This window comes from Lissotriton vulgaris, chromosome 5, assembly GCF_964263255.1.
Source record: "Lissotriton vulgaris chromosome 5, aLisVul1.2, whole genome shotgun sequence".
Lineage (NCBI taxonomy): Eukaryota > Metazoa > Chordata > Amphibia > Caudata > Salamandridae > Lissotriton > Lissotriton vulgaris.
In genome coordinates this window covers 31,759,045-31,772,839 of record NC_141693.1, presented here as the reverse complement: position 1 = coordinate 31,772,839, position 13,795 = coordinate 31,759,045, and the positions used below count along the sequence as shown (strand labels likewise).

General features: G+C 45.1%; 1 pseudogene; it reads left to right on the top strand.

The window, feature by feature from the left end:
* Positions 1-9,447: 9,447 nt before the first annotated feature.
* Positions 9,448-11,890, top strand: LOC147710047 (uncharacterized; annotated as a pseudogene).
* Positions 11,891-13,795: the final 1,905 nt, after the last annotated feature.

The window sequence follows — 13,795 nt, the reverse complement described above, 5'->3', positions numbered from 1 at the left end:
TCACACTGGTGGCTGGCAGGATCTTGGAACAGGCAGTGTCCTCTGACTCCAGTGGGCAGAGCAGGGTCACACTGGTGGCTGGCTGGATCTTGGAACAGGCAGTGTCCTCTGACTCCAGTGGGCAGAGCAGGGTCACACTGGTGGCTGGCAGGATCTTGGAACAGGCAGTGTCCTCTGACTCCAGTGGGCAGAGCAGGGTCACACTGGTGGCTGGCAGGATCTTGGAACAGGCAGTGTCCTCTGACTCCAGTGAGCAGAGCAGGGTTGTGCTTGTGTTTCGGACATGCTGTTGCCCCAATGGCTGTCACAATGACATTCTTGCTGTGTTGGTTCCACCCCTCCCTAAAAAAATCCGGCCATTTGTTCAAACTTTCTTGAGCACCACTCTGACAAATATCGGCAATTTCATCTCATTTGACATTTTATTAAACAAAAAACATTTACTATAATTTTTAACATTGCCTTGCTGTTTTTATTTACTTTACTTAGCCATCAGGTGTCAAAAAAATATGGTGATACAAAGAAACAAAATGCAACCATAAATAGGAACGTGCGCACACCAGCAGGAGTGGATCCCTCTGGGCTAACTGAATAGGTCAAAGCAACTCTGTTTATTGAAGATTATCTTTTGGTTTTTTAACAAAGACGCTGCAGGGGGGCTTACATGAAGGCTGGATGGGTCACAGAGGCTTCTTCAGCTGCTAGTGGTGGTTCTGCGTTGTACACAGAGACCACATATAAAGCTGGCGTCAACCGTCATCAGATGATGTGGCATCCACTTGCCACAAAAGGTAGTGCTTCGCTGCCACATAATTCCAGTGGCCCTTCATCTTATATAGAGACCAGTAATTAAACAAGCATTTTAATCAGTGGGTAGGAAATATTACAAAAGATATGGGCTACAAGGTATAAGAGTCACTTCATCCATACTGCTCACCATTATATGTTAAGAGTGTCTGACCTGGAGAAACAGAGGGGCCGATTTGCTGCGTTTTCACAGAGAGCAGTAACTAAAGTTACTGTGTTGCATGAAATTGGTCCAGTACAATGGCGCCATACCTCTGAGAACTGTTTCTGCTGCTCTACGCGTAGCGGTGGAACACATTGGGCTGCCTTGCACCAGTGGATAAACCTTTGCCCAACAGTGCAATTGTGTGCTTGTCAAGCATAGGTTTTGTATTTGAAGGGTTATGCTTTGACAAAGTAAAATATTTGCAAAAAAGAAGCAGAGAACTCTGGGTTGTTCTCAAGTTTAGGTGGAAAGCAGCTCCTGTATGAAGCACTCTCAACACCAGCCACACTCTAGATCTGCTCACCTCAAATGTCTGCTTTTCTATCAATGTTTTTAAGCATAGGATTAGCACAGTGCTATCCATGCCAAGAAAGAAAGGAACAAAGTATTTTGCTATTTCTACAGCAAAGTCTTTAAGCATAGGACTAGCACAGTGCTGTCAACGCCGAGCTGTAACATGACAACAGCCATTTACCACTCCAGGCTCAATATTACAGCTTTGAATTGGTAAAATACCAACCAAGCCAACCTGAAATGAGTAAACGAATCCCCTGACACAGTGTTTTGCTCTACTTAGAGCTCTTCTGAGAAGTATGGCTTTGTCAAGACACAAGGGGGCACCCAGTATAAGTCAAAACAAAACCGTTTCAGACATAGAGTGACGCATAGACTATGCAAAAAATATGCAGAGAACTCTGGGTAGTTCTCAAGTTTAGGTGGGAAGCAGCTCCTGTATAGAGCACTCTCAACACCAGCGACACGCTGGATCTGCTCACCTCAAATGTCTGCTTTTGTATCAAAGTCTTAAAGCATTGGAATAACACAGTGCAATCAACGCGAAGACAGAAAGGGACAAAATCTTTTACCATTTCTACAGCAAAGTCTTAAAGCATAGGACTACCACGGTGCTGTCCACACTGAGATGTAAAATGACATAAGCCATTTTCCACTCCAGGCACAATATTTCAGCTTTGAATTGGTAAAAAAGCAACCAAGCCAACCTGAAATGAGTAAACGAATCCCCTGACACAGTGTTTAGCTCTACTTAGGGCTCTTCAGAGAGGTATAGATTTGTCCAGACACAAGGGGGTACCCAGTATAAGTCAAAACAATACCCTTTCAGGCATAGAGTGACACATAACTTATGCACAAAAAAGCAAAGAACTCTGGGTAGTTCTCAAGTTTAGGTGGAAAGCTGCTCCTGTATAGAGCACTCTCAACACCAGCGACACTCTACATCTGCTCACCTCAATCTGCTCACAATATATATATATAAATGTATATATATATATATTACCTACTGGCGGTCACCTGTAGGTAGTTATAGTTAGGACCAAGTTTCCATAGGAAGAGCATTTTTTGTTTTGCTTATAACTTTGGTGTCGTTTGATGAATCCAAACTAATTCTTTGTTCATATCAGCTCCTATGTTGAAAGTTGGGGGGTGATTAGTCAAGGGGGAGCCAAAAAAAAGGGGGGTTCCAAAACGTGTTTTCTCCATGCAATTTCCATGGGAAACTTTAGACAAGGCTACAAGTCGAACGGGTGAACGGAATTACCCCAAATTTCGCAGGGAGAAGAGTATTGGTCTAGAAAGCACGCTTTTGTTTATTTGGTGTAAATCCGTTCAGTAGTTTTGGAGAAATATTGAGATTTACAGATATCGATATTTGCAAATTCTGTCATCTGATTGGCAAAGGCGTTACCAGCACAAGCTTGCTGCTTATTGGCTGCGAACGGTTGCAACTAGGAAGTGTTGGCAGCCATTTTGAGTTAACGTTGAAGCCAGTAAGGAGAAATAACTGTGAAAAAAGTAGAAAAGGAGGGTAGGAGTGCTGTGAGTTCTGTGGGGTGGTTAGGGTGTGCTTTTTCTAGGAGTGTGAAGCAAAGTATTTACCCCTATCGGTGTGAAAGTGCTGTTTTGCCTAGAGTGAGATGGTGCTGAGGTGAGGTGTTGGTACACTCGGGGATGAAAGCATGCGCCTAAACTGTGAGCTGAGTGCTGTAAACTGATGGGCTCTGGGCGGCACTGTAGCATACTGGACGAAGCAAAGTATTTACCCCTACCAGTGTGAAAGTGCTCTTTTGCCCACAGTGAGATGGTGCTAAGGTAAGGTGCTCTTGACACTAGCATACTTCCCGAAGCGAAGTATTTACCGCTAATGGTGTGAAAGTACTGTTTTGCTCACAGTGAGAGGCTGCTGAGGTGAGGTGCCTGTACACTCGGGGATGTAAGCGTGCGCCAAAAGCATGAGCTGAGTGCTCTAAACTGATGTGCTCTGGGCGCTGTAGCATACTGGCCGCTGTAGCATAGCTGTGCAGGTGGTGTTAGCATGTGTTTAGGGTATAGCGGGAATGGGAAGCAAACTAATCACTCGTGTGGGTCTGACGACTCGGTGATTAAACCATGAGCCTAAGCTGTGAACTGATTGCTGTAAAGTGATGTGCTGTGGGCTCTGTAGGATATTGGCCACTGTAGCATACCTGTGTAAGTAGTGTTAGTATGCGTTTATACTATACAGGGACTGGAAAGCGAACTACCCACCCCTACCAGTCTGAAGACTCGAATGCAGTGTTTTAGCAAGCAGGAATAAAGTAATAATTGTAAAGAATATAATGCAGAATGTTGCAATGCCACAGAAGACAAATGGAGAAATCAGGTGTGTCTAAGAAAGTGGCAGTGTGTAATAAAGCAATGGAGTTTGAAAGTTATATAAAAAGTGTCTTTATTTAAGTACCATAAATGGACCCACTGGTGCAAGAGCTAAGGCATCCAGCTGAGGCAAACTCAACTGCTACTGCTGTATTTAAACGTGAGCTCCTGCATCAGTAAATTCCACTTCATATGTTACAGTTCCATGTGACATAAACAATACCTATTAGACTTGAATGACTAAATTATATCATGAAAATAAAGGTAGGATACAATTACCACACTGTGCCAACCAGTTCCTAAACAATGTAATGTTTTTTGCTCTTGATCGCCAGCTTGTGAGCAGAGGCTCAGGATGACTGACTCTAAATTCTATAATAAAAATAAAGGTAGGATACCATTACCACATGTATCCTTTAAGAAAAAAACCAAAAGAAATTGCAAAATGTATTCATCAAACGTCCTAGGTACCCTGTCACTCCTTTTTTGTAACACAAAATTATCAAAAGTAGAACAGTCAGCAATCTCTTGTACAGTAGTTTCAATCTGGTGCATGTCAGAAATGGTAATAGTTCTACCCACATGGGAACTTTGAGGAGGAACACAAACATTGCGCTTCTGAGAAGCACATTTGGTACCCTTCTGGTCAAACCATACATTATTGTCTTTAGCTTTTTCCAAAAAATATTCTTGTGCAGAGAGCTAAGGCATCGAGCTGAGGCAAACTCCAACCACTTCTGCTGGATTCAAACCGAAGCTCCTGCATCAGTGAATTCCATATTACATGTTACAGTTCCACGTGACATAAACAATAGCTATTAGACATGAATGACTAAATTCTATCATGAAAATAAAGGTAGGATACGATTACCACACTGTGCCAACCAGTTCCTAAACAATGTTGTGTTTTTTGCTCTTGATCGCCAGCTTGTGAGCAGAGGCCGAGGATGAGTAAATTTGTGTGAACGGGCTTCATGGATAACAGGCAGGCAGAGAGATGTGTGCACAAAGAATAGACAGGGTTTCAAAATGAATGTCGGGTGTAAGCTAATTTAGCAAGTATATAGCGTATTTGCATAGGCCATACATCACCGATCTCTGGTTAGAGTAGAGACGTAAGGTTCGCATAGAGTAGTATTCTGTCAGACATGCTTCTTACCATAGGGAGCGCAGCCATTTTTTACAAGCAAAAATAGTAGTAGGATGGCCGCAAAGAGAGCGAGAATTATGGGCACTGTTCCTGTTATTCCAGAGATGGTCGAATGAATGAAGTCTGGTATTATACCAAAAAGAGTTTAAAAGCCTGTGAGAAGGCCGGAGGAGACCGTGTTACAAAAGTGTGCCAGACCTTAAGAGTAAGATGTGTTGAAAAGTGTGTAACAATTCACAAAGTGTAATGGGTGGTTCGTATTTAAAATGGACTGTATTTTACTTGAAGTGCGTGCTATCTGCAGTCGATACATTTCTTTTGCAGAAGTGAGGGACACTTCTGTTCTGAACAAAAGCGCTTTAGTTTGTTTAGTTCAATTAAATTTGTTTTCAAAGTAGGGATTGAAGGCCAAGTTGAAGTTTGGGAGTTAGCTTGTGTGGGTGGGAATAGACATTGCCACAGGAAGTTACTCGGTTTGAAATTGTAAGGACATACGGTAGGCCAGCTCATATTCCGTAGGAGTGCATGTTATTGAGAAGCAGATAACTGCCGTTAGAAAGCTGTACGAATGTTGGTCTGATTGTGGGAGTTGGCATGCTTTTAAGAAAGCACGCAAAATTGGGGGCAGTAAGCTTAGAAGCGTCGTTCAGTTGGACATTCTTGGATAGTAATGAATGACTGCCATTGTGGTCGCAGTTTTTACCTGTGAGAAAAACTTCTGTATGCTCTTTAAGACAGTGATATGTAAATGGGAGAAACCACTGCTCATGAATAAACGTGCTACCTTGTATACTCACATACAACATGACAAACAACATCTACACCTAGCAGACACAACAACACTATGTACTGTGGGAATCGTGGCTAGCCATGTACACAAACCAAACATGACATGGCACCTCTGTTACACAATGCAGAATGCGGGGAGAGATGGGAGCAAAATATGTGCGAAGGTGGCAGTGATTCTCGATTATAAAAGTATACAATGCAAAGTGTTGAGGGGATGTGCCAGACAGACTTGAGTTTTAAGATCACAGACATGTACATGTCAACGTACACTGTTGGTCTATTGAGTGAAGTAGACAGTGGATGCAACCATGATAATACAGTCAGTAGGGAAGATTACGGAAACATAGCGCGTACGTGCCTCTTCGCCCCCCTAAATCTTTAGTGTAGTGGGCTGGCACGGCGTGCGCAAGGCTGGCTTAGGGGTATGAATAAAAGGCACGTTTCTCTGGGTGTGGTTTTGTTCCGGAATGGCAAATGTGTCTGCCAGGTCTGTGCAGCTTACACCGCCACGAGGTTTACCCCGTGAGTGAAGATGGCTGCGTGAATGATGCTCTCATTGTGCTGGTACTGAGAATCTGTCATGGCCACTGCAACGCATATATGCCACGCAGTTCATCTTTCGACACCACCGTATGTGAAAGAGGGCTCACCATGTGCCGCGGAAGCTGCTGGGCCGAGGTCCGTGAGCTCAGAAGGGTCCTGAGATCAACGCTGGCTTCTGCGACACAGGCACACAGCGCCCGATCAATGAGCTCATCAGCTCTGGGGATGGGGTGCGCGGCAGTCTTTGTGACTGAATTGAGTCCTCTGTAGTCCACACAGAACCGGAGTTTGGGTGTGGCACCCGGCGCTGCAGCCTTCAGGACCAAGACCACTGGGCTGGCCCAAGGACTGCTTAATGACTCAATCACCCCTAGATCAAGCATCTTTTGGACCTCCTCCTTGATGCAACCCCTCACCCTGTCAGTTACCCTGTAAGACTTGTGCTTCACAGGCAAGCTGTCTCCTGTGTCCACATCATGGACGTACCAATCTGTGACGTCAGGAACCAGGGAGTACAGATCAGAAAACTGTCCCAGCAACTGGCGGCAGTCATTCTGTTGCTTAGGGGTCAGGGTGGAGGAAAGGTTAACACCATCCACTGACCCATCTTTCTCTGAGACAGACAGGAGATCAGGAAGAGGCTCAGTCGCCTCCTCCATTCCAGCATCTGTTGCCAAGAGCATGCCCACTTCAGACCTCTCTAAGTGGGGCTTAAGGCGGTTGACATGCAGGTTCCTCAAGGGGTTCCTGGGAGACCGCAAGTCCACCAAGTAGGTAACTGGACTCTTGCACTCCACAACCTCAAAAGGTCTGGTCCACTTATCCTGGAGCGCGCAGGGCTCCACTGGGGCCATGACCCACACCTTCTGTCCAGGTTGAAGCTCTACCTGAGTGGCATTCTGGTCATACCAGCGCTGGGACGCTCTAGGGCAGCCATGCGCTTTACAAATTTAATTTAATTTAATTTCATTTCATTTCATCTCCTCCTGGCTGGCTTCCAGATTTGCATGAGCGAGTTCAATGAAGCGCCTGGTCTGGTTCCTAAAGGCCAGCATGTAGCTAAATACATCCTGGGGAGGTTTCCTGGGAGATTGCTCCCAGCCTTCTTTATCCAGACTCAGAGATCCTCTGACCGGGTGTCCATAGAGCAACTCAAAGGGAGTGAACCCTAGAGATTCCTGTGGCACCTCCCGGTATGCAAAGAGTAGGCATGGTAAGAGGACATCCCACTTACACCTCATGGGTTCCTCAAGACACATTATCATGCCCTTTAGGGTCCGGTTGAATCTCTCAACCAACCTATTTCCTTGGGGGTGGTAAGGAGTGGTGAACTTGTAAGTAACACCACACTCCTGCCACAGGGACTTCATATACTTGGAAATTAAGTTGGTGCCCGGTCAGACACTACCTCCAGAGGGAATCCCATTTGGGGGAAATTCCCATCAGTGCTCGTCCCACCACGGGGGCCATCACTGTCCCCAGAAGTATGGCTTCCGGGTGGCATGGTCCACCAAGACCAGGATGAACCTGTTGCCCATGGTTGTTTTGGGGTCCAGTTGCCCCACAATGTCAATCCCCACCCGCTCAAAGAGGGTACTGACCACAGGGAATGGCTGGAGAGGTGCCTTGTGCTTCCTCCCACTCTTTCCACTTGCCTGGCAAGTACTGCAAAGATTATCTGAACTCTTGCGCATGTGGGGCCAATGAAAGTGGGTGACAAGCCTTTCAAAGGTCTTGTCCTACCCCAAATGTCCTGCTAACGGCATATCATGAGCCAGCCCCAGTAGGAAGGCTCTGAACTTCTGGGGTACCACCAGCACACAGACTGGCCCAGGTTCAGCAACCTTAGGCTCATTATAAAGGGGACCATTCTCCCAGTAGATCCAATGTGATCCTGACTGATCACCTGCTGCCTGGATTACAGCCTGTTGCTGCAAGCCCACAAGAGAAGGGCATTCTTTCTGCTCCTTGCAAAAGTCTTTCCTGGTGAAGTTCTGAAAATTCTGGACTCGTGCAACAAACTTTGTCGTAGCATGACGATTTTGGTGTCAAAAGACCGATAATGACTAGTACACTATGCACAAGCATTTTCGTCATAATCGAGTAACGATTTCACCTCAAAATCGCCATTTTCGTTTTCGAACCCTTGGGTTCCATTTTACGCTTGGCAGCCATTTTGTGAGTTGCCCTTCACATAGGCTTGTAACCACAGCTGAATTCGATATCAAAGGACACATACACCTTAATTGACTTTTCTGTGACCTGGGCAAGCTGGAACCATTGCCTCAAGCCAAACCTGTTTGGTCAGTTTCTCTCCCAGTGGCCGAACAAGATAGCATCACAGCACAACAGGCCATAAACTGTTTCCATCGCACACACCCCGCCTGAATCTTGCTCACACCTGTCCCTGCTCTTTTCTCTTCTTTTTGCTTTATGATGAGGAGGAGCCCGGTTTTATTGAGGGTACACCGATATCTGATGGAAATGTTGGGCCTTGCCGGGTAATTGATCACGAACTGGACACACTAAATGTATACTTGTCATCATGACTTTGCTTTTTCTTTTGTAATGAAAATATGTGAATAGCTCACTGTAAATCCTAGAATGTTTTCACTGTAAATCTAAGAATGCTTGCCTGAAGCTAAAAAAACTGTATAAAAGAAGAAGCCAGGCTTTGTACATTTGAGCAGTCTCCTGAGAACATACATGCTGTTGTACTTCTAGGACGCTTGTTACTTGGTTGCAGCCAATAAATTCGATCTTTGATTTCACCTAGAAGACTCGTGTTTCTGTGGTCTGAATCAGGAAAGTACTCGAGGTCTTTGGGTGTTTCCCTGACACCGCTGGGTTACCGGATCAGTACCGGTTCTGAAAAACCCAGTACCTCAGTTGGCGCCCAACGTGGGGCGGTATCAGCGGTACCGGTCCAAGCCAGAGGTTCGTGAGGAGCTTCGTGTGAAAATTTCGGAGGACGGCCAGCCACCTCAGCGACCCCTGTATGTCGACGTGGTTCCGAAGGTCTTTGCTGCGAGGTTCCCCGCGTCCCGACGGCTACGAAGGACTGCTACCCTGACTATCGCCCTGATTTGGACCCTTGATGTTTGGTAGAGCGAAACGATAGACGAGTCTTCTGGTGACGTCATCGATACCTCAGTTAAGTATAAGTGGAGCGCCTCCCAGTTAGTCCTTAGTTTTGTTTTGTTTGGAACTTGCAAGCGCCAAATCCGAAGGACTCGTGTATTCACGAGAAATATCGTAATCGTTAATCCTTTGAAGTTTGAAGCTAGACTAGAGAGCGAAGATGCCTGGTCTTAGCAGACTTGGAAATTTGTTTTGTCTTGGTTGTAATAATAGGGACTCCCGACTGGAGGACTCGTATCCGGTTCCTCCGATTGGAACTCCAACCTATGAATTATATGTGAAACATGGAGTAGGCCCCATCACATACAATGAAGTGTGGATCAAATACAACCGCAAGGATGGTGTTTTAAAATGGCCCCAATATGGTATCTTTGATACGGAAATCCTAGATAATCTCGAAGTTAAACTTTTTAAGAAGAAAGCCCGGCCGGCAATGTTTGATTCTTTCCGCTTATGGCGTAAGGAGGCCAAACAAAAAGAAATTAAATTAGAGAAGAAAAATAAGAGAGAAAGGGGTATCTCGATAATGCAAGCTGCTAGGCGGTATAAAGACAACGAAGAAGAACAGATGAGTGAGCAGTTGCACAGGCAACGTAAAATGGTAATAGATAAATGCTATCCAGTTTTGCCGCCTCTTCAGCAAGAAGCAGCAAAAGAGCTTGAAAAAGATCCCCTAATGTCGCATTTGTTAAGTTCACCACCCCCATATGCGCAAAATGCTACAGCACCTCCACAACCTTTAGTTGTGCAACCCATGGTTGTTATACCTCCTGTTCCTCCACAGCACCCACCAGCTGCTCTTCAGCTGGCTCCTGTTCCTCCGGTGCAGCCTTCCCAAGGGTCACCGGCTTTTACACCTGCTCTTCCTATACTTCATCCAACTCTAACTATTGTATCAACTACCACTCCTGGTACTCCTCCTGACAATGCCTCGGCATCTGCCTCGTCTCACCCTGCCTTCCCACTTGTCTTTTCCTCGACCTCTCCGTCTGTCCGCCAGAGAGTGGCAAGCACTGTTTCTAGTCTTCTATATCCTTTGTTTGGAGCGACAAGCCTGACTCAGGCCCCTGAGAACAAGCAGTTGCGTAGCCAACTGCCTGATTCGAGGGAGAAAGAACTATTGGATCGTTTGGCACATAGATGGGTGGCTAACCCGACAATATATGATCTAGAATCTGTTATGGATGTTTTCCATCAGTGGGAAGCATCAAAGCAGAGGTATGTTTTCGAGAAAATGTGTGTTTTTCTATGCGAGGATTTAGAGGAGAATGATTTGGACTCTAGCCCGCCCGAGTTGAACCATGTGCGGTTTGAATTTTCAAAAGGTACAGTTGTGGGTTCAGATGTTAGGAAAGCCGTTGCAACGTTGTTATCACTTAGGACTGAAGGTGTTCCCAAGTCATTGTTTGATTACGATTCCTCTGTCAAGAAAAAGGGAAGACAATATCCCATGAGAGAGGTTCCCCCAGTTTGGAGGGAAGGGGACGCAAATGCTAATCCACCCGTTTTGCCACATTTTCAACGTGTATGGGTACACGTCCCATGGAAGCGAGCTGAAGTCTTGGCCCTTAAACAGACATTGCCTGATCCCCGTAAAAATCCTGCAGGATATTATAAGGAGTTATCCCAGACTGCAAGCTCCTGTATCATGAATTTAGCCGATGTAGACATGTTGTTTGGAAATGTTGTTCCACAGCCTTTATGGGGAAAGATTCGTCATACGGATCATGATCAAGAGCTAGGCGACACATGGGTAAATATTACCGCTGCTGATGCTAGACAAGTTGGTGGTGCTAAACCAGAGCCTTTAATAGCAGAGCTTCCTGGTAGAATTATTACGTATATGAAGACTTTGATGCCCGAATTGCGGGTAAATTGGGATAAGTTGTCTGCATGTAAGCAGAAGAAAGATGAAACGGTGTCTGATTCCTTCACCAGGTTTGAAGAAACGTTTGTCGACCACAGCGGTCAAGATATGAGCACAGAAGGTTCAACTGTTCGTCGATAAATTCGTGCACAATCTGCTTCCAGAGTTGTGTAAGAAGTTGAAGGATTCAGAGAGTTCATGGGCAGTTTCCTCTTCAGCACAGATATTGGCCACTGCGCAATATTATGAAAATAGAGACAAAGATGAGAAAGATAGAGCAGAAAAGAAAACTAAAGAGTTGAAAACGAAGGTCCTGTTACAGCAAGCATACCCGCCACGTGGTGGTAGTGGCCAGAATAATGGCTGTCAGAATAACTATCAGAATAATTATCAGCAACCTCCATAGTTTCAAAAGCCAAGAGTAGAGTATACTCAGCCACGCGTTCCCGTGGGTCCCAATCAGTGTTCGTATTGCAAGGAAGAGGGTCATTTTAAGTATAGTTGCCCTATCCTGTTACAGCGCACAAATGGTGTGTCAAACACAAGAGGTAGAGGTGTCCAGCAAACACATAGAGGTAGAGGACGTGGAAACGTCCATCAGAATGCACGCTCCTTTCCGCCTCAGGATTCTATGAATAAGTTTGATCAGCAGAATAACGCATCTGGTAGGACAGCTCAGTACTACGCTGATGATTACTATGCAGAAGATGAGTTGACCGAAGGTAATGATTGCTAGGACAGCCATAGACAAAGAGAGGGAGTTGTTTCAGTTCCAGTAGATCAGAGTGGACCATATGTTGAGGTGATTACATCAGGTGTGTCAGAACCTTTTCTGTTGGATACTGGTGCTACAAAGAGTTCTACGATGCACTCAAAACTCCCTGGCGCACCTTTGTCTGGCGAAATGAATGTTTCTGTAGGTTTTTCTGGCGCCCCGGTTAGGAACCCGATTTCATGCCCTATGTCCCTGTCTGTTGGTCCTTGTGAATTAGAAACACCCCTTATTCTGACAACAGGTTGTGGTGAAAACCTGTTGGGATTGGACCTGTTAAAAAGATTGCATGCGACTTTGTACTGTTCTCCTTCAGGAGTACAACTTACACTAGGTAAGAAAGTGGTTTCTCCAATGTATTTGTCAAGGGATAAAATTCCGACAGAATTGTTGTCTCTACCTAATATTCTTTGGGCTACTGGTCCTAACGATGTGGGTATCTTAGAAATACCACCATATGTTGTGACATTGAAAGCCAATGTTAGAATGCCGCGCATTCCCCAATACAAAATATCCAGTGAAGGTGAAAAAGCGTTGTTAGCGATCATTTATGATTTGATTGAAAAAGATGTGATTGAAGAGACAAGAGGCAACGTTTGCAATAGTCCTGTTCTGTCTGTTTTGAAACAAACCGATCCCTCTCAGCCACCTGTATACAGATTTGTGATTGACCTTAGAGAGGTGAATAAAATAGTAGTGCCACAATTTCCAGTTGTTCCTGACATTACTGCCCTGTTGGCTATGATTCCAGCCTCTGCTACCTGGTTTTCAGTGATTGACTTGAAGAACGCCTTTTTCAGCATCCCAATTGCTGAGGAAAGCAGGGACATTTTTGGCTTCAGTTTAGGAGGACGAAGTTTCCGCTTTAAACGCGCTCCCCAGGGCTACTGTGAAAGTCCATCAATATATAGCCAAGCTCTAAAAACGCAGCTTGACACGATTGTTTTACCTGAAGGCGCTACACTCATTCAGTATGTTGATGATCTGCTTATTGCTGTAGATTCTGAGGAAATATGTAAAAAAGCCACGTTGTCATTGTTGCGTCATTTGTGTCATCTGCATCACAAGGTGTCCCTGTCTAAATTACAATATTGTCGACAAGAAGTGACCTACTTAGGTCATCTCTTATCGAAGGAGGGAAGGAAACTGACCCCAGAAAGAATCCTGGCAATAGCAAAATTAAGTGTGCCAAAAACACAGAGAGAAGTGCGTGCTTTCTTGGGTATTACATCGTACTGTAGACAGTGGATTCCACATTTTTCTTTACTGGCCAAACCATTGGTGGCATTAACATGTAAAGATACATCCAATCCCGTGCCTTGGTCCGAAGAGTGTCAGAAAAGTTTTTCAGAATTGCGCACAGCATTATGTTCGGCCCCTGTGTTGGGTACCCCCAACTACAGTAAGCCCTTTACATTGTATGTCTATGAGCAAGAAGGTTGTGCATTATCAGTGTTGACACAATTGTTTGGAGACAAGCAGCGTCCATGTGCTTATTTTTCGTCGACTTTGGATCCGGTAGCTAGGGCGTTACCGAGTTGTCTAAGAGCCACAGCCGCAGCAGCTGTTTCTATTCGACAATCCGCTGGTGTAGTGATGAATAACACGCTAGTGGTCATGGTTCCACATGCAGTGGACACATTATTGAACAGAACCAAGACACAGCACTTAACTAGTGCTCGATTGTCTGGTTACGAACTATCTTTGTTAGCAAGCCACGTGCACATCAAAAGATGTAGCACATTAAACCCACGTTGTTACCAATTTCAGTTGAGACAGAGAGTGCTGAAGAACAGCACGATTGTTTTCTTAGAACAGAAGAAGAGAAGAAAGGGAGAATAGACCTCCAAGATACTCCTCTCGTTGAAT